This window comes from Anastrepha obliqua, chromosome 2, assembly GCF_027943255.1.
Source record: "Anastrepha obliqua isolate idAnaObli1 chromosome 2, idAnaObli1_1.0, whole genome shotgun sequence".
In the NCBI taxonomy this organism is placed as follows: domain Eukaryota; kingdom Metazoa; phylum Arthropoda; class Insecta; order Diptera; family Tephritidae; genus Anastrepha; species Anastrepha obliqua.
Window position 1 is genome coordinate 111,982,455 of NC_072893.1, and position 8,796 is coordinate 111,991,250.

At 39.9% G+C, this 8,796-nt stretch overlaps 1 long non-coding RNA gene and 1 other non-coding gene across 2 annotated transcripts; one reads left to right on the top strand and one right to left on the bottom strand.

Moving 5' to 3' along the window:
- Positions 1-1,658: 1,658 nt before the first annotated feature.
- On the bottom strand, positions 1,659-2,000 carry LOC129237964 (uncharacterized). The gene is made up of 2 exons (XR_008581784.1): positions 1,936-2,000; positions 1,659-1,864 (listed from the first exon to the last, which is right to left on the bottom strand). It is a non-coding gene; the product is annotated as an uncharacterized LOC129237964 (long non-coding RNA).
- A 5,392-nt stretch (positions 2,001-7,392) lies between these two features.
- On the top strand, positions 7,393-7,587 carry LOC129239826 (U2 spliceosomal RNA). Its single transcript, XR_008581952.1, has one exon. It is a non-coding gene; the product is annotated as a U2 spliceosomal RNA (small nuclear RNA).
- The last annotated feature ends 1,209 nt before the right edge of the window (positions 7,588-8,796 follow it).

Here is an 8,796-nt window from a genome sequence, read left to right on the forward strand (position 1 = left end):
GGGGTTGAAGACAGTTTGACGCTATTATTTAATAACTGCATCGAATGTTTTGACGTGGTGATGTAAATTGATCTCCCGGATAATGTGATTTGACTTTGCTGGACTTTCTTCTAGGACTTACAGTAGTTAGAACTGTATCGCAGTATGTCGTTCGCAAAGCTAACTGAACCGAGACAAGTTCTTAATTCCAGTACGACTTATGTTATATTGAAACTGCTGTTTTTTGACGGAACTTCAGATTTCGAGCAATTGAATAAATGCTGACGTAAAGATCCGGCTCAACGATTTTCTTGATTTCTGTGTTTTTGTTTTTATCGACACTTTCGACGACTAATCGACCAGAGCATGTCTCAATTTCAAAGTCTATATCACAAGTATGGAATCATTGCAACTAGCGCTTTGCTATTGCATTCGATATTGTTTTCGGCCCATGGATGGCACACATTTTTTTGAGCGCCTGTTTCAACTTTTCTCCTTTGCCACTATTTTAGAATGTCGTGAATAAACACTCGATGGTGTCACGAACTTTTTTGAAGTGTCACAATACACTTTTACCTTTATTACAATACCTTTTTTATTATTGATTGACTGTTTGTGCACTGCGACTTGAAGAGATCTATTGTGCAGCCACGTAAGCTTTTCAAACAGTTTTAGGCTGTTCGTAAATCCTAAAACTGCTGTAGGCTTAATTTCTAGTCTGCGTCGTGCCACTGCTGGACAATCGTATAGAATATGTTCTGCAGTTTCTTCTGCCCCTTTGCAGAGTCTACGGGAATTGTTTTCTATCGCACCCATCTTTTTCATGTGATAGTTAAGTTTACAGTATCCCGTTAGTAGTTCAGTGTGAAGTTGTATGCCCTTTTTCATTAGGTTAAGGATTGCTTCTGCCTTTATCCGTTCTGGATCTATGAGCCTTTTCGACTGCCGCATCCCCAATTGGGCTCTTCAGTAGTCGATTAGGCCTCGTTGTTCCAGTTCATGTAAAAGGCACTTTTGAAGCTACTTAACAGAAAGATTCAGGACCTATGACGGGAGTGCCTGCCCCCTTTTTCGCTAAAGTGTCCGCAATTCCATTTCCTTCGTGCCCCTTATGTCCCGGAACCCACATCAAGGTAACAGAGTTTCTTGATGCTAGTGTGTTGAGGCTTTTAAAACATTCCCAGACCAACCTTGATTGGAATGAGGAGCTACCTAGCATTTTAGAGCTGATTGACTCTCAGAGAAAAAGTTATTATTGGCACCGCGCGTGCCTCTCCGTAGACGTTCTCTGGCACACAGCTCTAAAGCGTGGACCTCTGCTTGGAAAGCGGAAGTGGTTATTACCTTTGCAATTTCTTTTTTGAAATGTGGTACGACAATTCCAGCCCTGGCACTACCGTCTTCCATTTTGGACCCATCAGTAAACCACACCTGTGGCCCCTGTTTTAGGAATATTTCATTGCTTCTCCATGCTGAGCGGTGACTAATGACCACCTTGAATTTCTTGGATAATTCTAGTTTGCTTTCCATCTTGTGGTCGACTGTCAAGCACGGAGAGTTCAGGATTGAACCCAGAGTGATCCTTAAATCGCCGTGTAGTTAGTAACACCCGTTGCGATACGCACATCCCGAGAAATAAATGGCTCACTAAAGACGTTACAGTCACGGAAAAACTCAGATCTTTTTACTTCACCCAATTTTATTGTTATGTAAGTTCCTTCAATATATTTCCAGGTTATATGAAGTAGATAAATTTATTTAAATAAATAACCTGTTGCTAGTTTACCGCCAGGAAGACCACTTAAAACACCGGTGGCCAATCCAAGTGCCTCTTTTGGTGTCCGAGGCAATACTAGCGGCCTACATTCGCAGACGCTGTATAAAACTGAAAAGGAATTGATTTGGTTAAAATTATTATATAAAATAAAAAAAATAAAAAATCACATTCGAGCGTACTTGCAAAGAGCAATAGAGCACTAATAAATTTAGGGAAAAGCGACATACTTCGGTATTGATGTATTTTACAGAAGTAACTCAGCTTTTTATACCCCAAAGCAAACGAAGTTTTTGTTTCATAATTAACATTTTGACACCTTGAAAATCGTTCAAAAATTATGCCCTTTGTTTGTGTCCAGAACGTATGAATATTCAAAATACATTACAAAAATAACAATTGAAGTGCATTAATTTGCAAGTTCCCTTTTTTGCTTTGTTTTTGGATTTGTTTTAGCGACAAAAGACTCCAAATGTACCCAGTAAAAACTTCATTAGTTTGAATTTAATGAAATTTGTTGCGAATGGAATGGGTGCTTGCCGAGATATTAGGGGTTCAACGTTTTGTTTTCTGCTATGCAAGCCTTTTTTCTTTATATTCAAAGTTAAATAATTGGGAAAAACAGATAAAATATTTTACATATTGGGAGGTTGAATTAGTTTTAAAGGTTTTTTTCGAAGATTTGGGGCTTTATTGTGAAAAAACGTTACAAAATATTTTATGCGAAGTATTGGCCATCGCTAGCTACAACTTTCGCCCATCTTTCGGGCAATTTCCGGATGCCGTTTCTCCAAAATTCTGGCCGTTGCTTGGCTATCCATGACTCAACCCATATTTTGGTAGCCTCGTACGAGGAGAACCGCTGGCCCGCCAAATCGAGACTCATGTGCCGGAACAAATGATAATCGGAGGGAGCTATGTCTGGACTATACGGCGGGTGGGGTAACACTTCCCAGCCAAGCGTTCCAAGGTATTTTTTGACAGGTTGAGCAACATGCGGCCGAGCGTGTTCTGATAAAAGTTATAAAAATATGGAACTTTTTTCTCGTAACATTTGTTTGTACACTCTTTCAATTTTCGAAATTTTTGATGCTTTTTTTTAATTTAGCTTAAACTAAGACTTGGAATTTTTCCTTTAAAATTATATTATACCAAACTTACTATGGTGACTCAGAGTGTTAGGAATGCAATCCATGAAGATACAGATCACCATAATACAAGACTTAGTCTTTTCTAAAAACTGTACCTGTAACTGATCGATTATGATGAAGTTTTTGGGCGGATACGATAACGAACGTTTTTCTTCTTTTTCAGTGATTTTATGCCTTACTCAAGTGCAAGGCGCACCAGATTACCCAGATCCAGGTGCAAATCCCGCTCATACACCTAACTATGATATAGATGCTGATTTTGCAAGCCTTGATGATGCACAAGATGATCTGGTTGTCCAAAGTACCCCCGTCTCTGGCTGATATGTTCAGGGGAAAGTACCATGAGGGCGGACGGTATATTTAGCGGCATTCTAAATTCGATTTTGAGCATTCCTCAGTCGGCTCGCTATTGGTTTAAAGCGTTTCACAAATAAAATATGTTAATTGGAATTGAAAATTATAAAAGCAGACACTTATTAAATATTTCTTGAATAAGTTTGCGTATTTTATTTACATGGCAACTTTATTTTGTTTATTTACACTTTCTGTCGCAACCAACTCATGGAAACCAAAAAGTATTTAAATGTGTTTGTTCGTCATTCGACTGATAACTAACAGTTCTTTTCCGCCAGTAAGTAAAAATAATTTTGTTGTGCGCTCAATTTTGTGACTGACTCATTATAGGTATTCCAAATCATTTCCCATTCAGTTATTAATGCTATACCAGGATTTCGTTGAATTTTGGCAGATTTCGTTCTCCCCGATTCGTAAAAAAGTCTTCATATTCACTCCAAATTTTTCTTGTTTATTGGGTAATTATGAACATTTATTTCAGAGCAGTTCCTGACGGATATGCGAGCCACATGAGTACTCGAATCATTGAGCAAGCAATGATATCAAACAATGTGGAACTCATCAAGTTGCCTTCCCACCTTACCGATCAACTCCAACCACTGGACTAGTGTGTTTTTGGCACAATTACCACAGCGTGGGACAAACTCTTGCTCTCCCATGGTAAAACAAAAAGTGGGATTTGTGTGTTCTTTTTTTTTTTTTGCAAAAAAATAAACGAATTTCCGGCACTACTAGGACAGGTTTTGTCTAAAATAATAGTGGACAACATTGCTAAAAGTTTTAAGTCAACTGCGCTCTTTCCAGTTGATGAAAGCAAGATGCCAGAACATCTCTTTGATCCACATGACCTCGCCCGGTGCAAACAACGGAATGTTCCCATGCAGCAAATTATTCAACCACAAACACACAATCAGGACGATGACGAGCCTACTCCATCCTCCAGTAAGTACTGGAACCATAACTAACTATTTCCAGGACCGAGCATGGCTCCAGCGGGACAAAACTGCACTTTGCTCTTAGAATGCATGCATCTGTGTTTCAAGCGGAGGTGTATGCAGTTGAAGAAGCGATGAACTTTGTTGTGGAAAAACGATGGAGAGGCAGATCTACGAGTATATGTGTCTGCAGCGACGGCCAAGCTGCGGTTATGGCCTTAGACAACCCTCCAACCACATCAGGGGTACTCAAGTCCTGTAAATCCGGGCTGAACTATGTCGGTAGATATAATAGCCTGATGCTAACATGGGTCACGTGGGCATCGCGGGTAACGAGATCTCTGACTCCTTAGCTAAGATGGGCTCTGAGGCCAACTTCTTTGACCCAGAGCCCGTTTTGCCACTCCTTTCTGCGGCCATCACAGCCACGGTTAGCAAATGGGTAACTACCACCCACAAGCAAACTTGACAGGCTGAGAGAGGCTGCAGATGGACTAAACTGATGTTACCTGTCATGTCCGATCGACTGTCGCAAACCCTTCTGTCATTAAGCAGAGGGGAGTGCAGACGGCTGGTTGGACTGATGACGGGCCACTTTCTGTGGGCAAAGCACATGGAAAGGTTGGGCATCTCAGACAGTGTACTCTGCCCAGCTTGTGAAGAGGAGGATGAGACGGCGGACCACTTCCTGTGTGTCTGCCCCGCCTTCGCTCGAATCAGGTTTGAGGTCTTTGGCACTGATGTGTTAAGAAGCGACCATCTTGGCTCCTTGGCACCACAAGATCTACTCAGATTTCTTCGGAGATCGGGTTAAAAGGGAATCCAAGTGTAGTACAATGAACTTAATTAATGTCTCAATGCTGCACTTGCTAGTTGTCCCGACAAGAAAAAAAAAAAACCTACCAGGAGATATATTTTCTCCAGAAGATTGTATTGAGGTTTCATTGGATTTGAGTATTGAACGACCCAACGCAGACGAAGGTATATCTGGTAACGCTGTGCGTAAGATGAAGAGTGTTTATCAGAACAAAACAGAATTTATATTTGTGAAGTGGGACGAATTCAATATCACAGAAACCCAAGTAAAGGCGATTCTTCTCTCTCCAATAATGGTTAAGTCGGCGAGAAGAGATATTTACAAGTTCAGTGGCAGTGTGAATGTAAACGAACGGAATAACACTGGACAATAAATTGCTGAGAAAGCACAATGTTGAGGAAAGGGTGAAAAAGGCCAGTAAAGCGCTATACGCATGTAAAAGAATGCTGGGCGTTACTTGGGGTCTATCGAACTCACTGATGCATTGGTGCTACACGGCAATAATTAGACCGGTATTGCTGTATGGGGCCTTAGTAAGGTGGACTGCGACAAAAAAACTGACATACTTAATGCCACTGGGAAGAATTCAGCGACTCGCTGCTCTGTGCATAACAGGAGCGACGAAATCCACTCCAACGCCTGAAGCCTGGCCGCAGGACTTTTCACATCTAGACAGACGGCTCTAAAGGTGGGGACGGAATGGGAACGGGCATTTACTGCTCAAAACTAGGGATTAGGTAGCCAGACCAGAGCAGTATTTTCCAAGCGAAAGTTCTTGCTGTGGGGAAAGCCGCGGAGCTGGCCTACACAAAAACAAAAAATAACTCAGTAATAACAGTCAAGCAGCAATAAAGGCAATAAGCTCATATTGTATTAAGTCCAAAAATGTTCAACGGAGCAGGGAGGCCGCAGAAAGGCTAGCCGCAAACAGAAGGCTGCACATCTATTGGGTACCTGGTCACAAAGGCATTATGGGAAACGAAACAGTAGATAAGATAGCTGTTAGACCACCATTTGAACAATGGCACGACATATAAAAACCGCTAAATGCAGTATACAGCGAAATGGACGACTACATGAAAAAGCGAGTGAAAGCTAGGTGGACCAATCTGACCACATGCAAACAGCAAAAGTCATATATAGACAAAGTGCAAAAAACTGATTCACTTCGTACTTACGCTCTCGCGAAAGGACTGCAGAGCTATTATAGGTATGGTGACTGGTCATGATATATTGGCCGCACATACTCACAAAACAGGGATTGCTAGCACAGACAAATGCAGGAAATGCAGAGAGGATGTTGAGGAAACTTTAGAACACCTTCTCTGCGTTTGTCCGGCATTATCAAAAACGCGACTAAGATGCCTGGGAGCCCCACTGTTTGAGGATCTGGAAGACGTCTCAAAAGCGGAGGTCCCAGCCCTACTTAGATTCGCCAAAAGCGCCGACATCCTACATGATGTCTACTTTCAGTATTCATAGAGGTCGGTCTCCATTTGGTAACACTAGGGACCAAAAGGAATATGCGTGGCTTAATGCCAACCAGGCTAAGTTAACCTAATTTACCAAATATTTTCGAATATTAATGAATAAATTAAGTTAAAGGTTGTCCAAATATTTTTAGTTAAGAAGTAAATATTTGTCTGAAAATTAAATAAAGTTTGTTTGAATGAGGTGCTGTTAAAAAATCAGTTATTTAATTTTTATAAATAGTTAAAAAATTGAATTAAATAGTAATGATTATTTAATTAAAAAAATATCTATACCATAATTTTCCGTAGTGGAAATTTCTAAAAATCGTTTCCAGTTTACTACTTTTTATACCCAACCCAAGCTTTTGAAGTGAAAACTTCTTTAGAATCGTTGGGAGTGATTTGAGAAAAAGTGAAACGAAAAAGCGACCCTCTTGGCTTCGAAGCGTTATATTATATATTGATATAAACGTAGCGACGAACTAAATAACTTTTATTTTTTCTTGTGATTTGAACCAAGGATTTTGGATCGGAAGCTCACATTGCTAGTCGCTCGGCTACCGCGCCATGCTATTGGCGGTGGCCTAAAAGTTATTTAATTACGAAGCGTTATATTATATGTTGATATAAACGTAGCGACGAAGCAATGTAAGCTTCCGATCCAAAATTCTTGGTTCGAATCACAAGAAAAAAAAAAATTTTTTTTTTTTTTTGAAATTTGCATTTTAGGACATTTCTGATTATTTATTGAAAACAGGTTTTTGGCTTTTCTATTTTTGGTTTAGATACTGAAAGTCAGTTTAAGTGAATCGGTATAAATATTTCGTACATTAATTTTTGTGAGCGTGTAATTCTCAAAAGGTTTATTAGAAAATGTATTGACAAGGTAGTTTGTTGGTTGTGTATGGTTATCGCTTCTCGGCCTTATGGCTAAGATCAAAGTGTATCTGTTCTTATCAGCTTAACATCTGATAGATCCTCCATCGGAGGACAACAAATGTTAAACTGATTTTTGGAAATGGGCGGAGTGTTTTAGGGGCTTGCTCCACCTCTGCCACGGGTTGGCCCGGTATTGCAGTACCGCCGGGATTTCGGCCTTGAATAAATACAAGAAGAAATATACTAATACATTTAGCTTTGGTGGGAAGAGACATAAATTTTTATATGAATACAAGTAGACGAAAATGGAAGAAATTTGTAAGTCTGTTTCTTCGGTCCGTTTGGGTATTTTTTTTGACAATATCGAAACCAAAGCATTTGTATCATATTTTAGCTATCATAAGCCACTCGTATCATTTGTTGAAATTGAAAACATTGAGGATGAATAATAATAAAATGAAGAAAATAAAATATGAACTTTATAGCAATATTATAATGAACCTATAATTATCCCGCCCCTAATGCTGCTTTCGTCTCATTCTCTCTCAGTTTGTTTTACGGAAGGTTTCACTTCTATCGCGTCTATAGTCAACCCTCCCAGACTGGCAGAAAGTTAATTAGAGTCTGGCGCTGTTTTAATAGCACAATCCTCTGCTGTTTTCATGATGAAGTTTCAAGAGCTCTATTTTCAATAGCTACTTTGTTGTGTCTAGAAATAAAAGACGATAACTTAATCCTAATCTTGAAATTTATTCTATGTTGCTGAGGAATGTTTTGCCAAAAGCTCAAAATCTTGCTCTTAATAACTTTAGACAATTTGCAAGGGTAGTGAAACGGAACTCTGCAACTACCGCATATGTTGGATGCGGTAGGTTAAGCCTTCTACTGCCCTGTGTGAACCTCGGTTAGGCTTGATATGCCGGCTCGACCACACTGACCACATTTGTACTCACATTTTTCATTTTTTTTATGGAATGGCTGGAATATTCTTGTACCAGTTACCAAGGCAGACGGTAAAATAACGTCCGAAACAATTTCCACACCGCAAATATTAGTATGAAAATTAGTATTTAGTAAATTCGACTAATCTTCACGATTTAAAAAACAGTAAGCTTAATACTGATACGTTACGAGAAATTATGGAATTCAACAAATTATGATAATAATGGTTAAAATTAAAACAAATATATAAAATTCAATTAAAAATTAAAAAAATTATAAGCCATTTGGCGTAACATCGGCCACCTTGACAGGCTCATGGTCCTTCAACGTCTGATGGCAGTACGGCTAGCTTGTGAACGGGGCGTTTAATTACGCCCGCTTTGGTTGTCACGTCTGCTACGCGGATCTTGCCGACTTGCCTTGTTACAATTGCGGCGACGCGGCCGAGCAACCCATTGCTGCGGTGGTGTGTTGGCCTCCTGGACCAGGACGT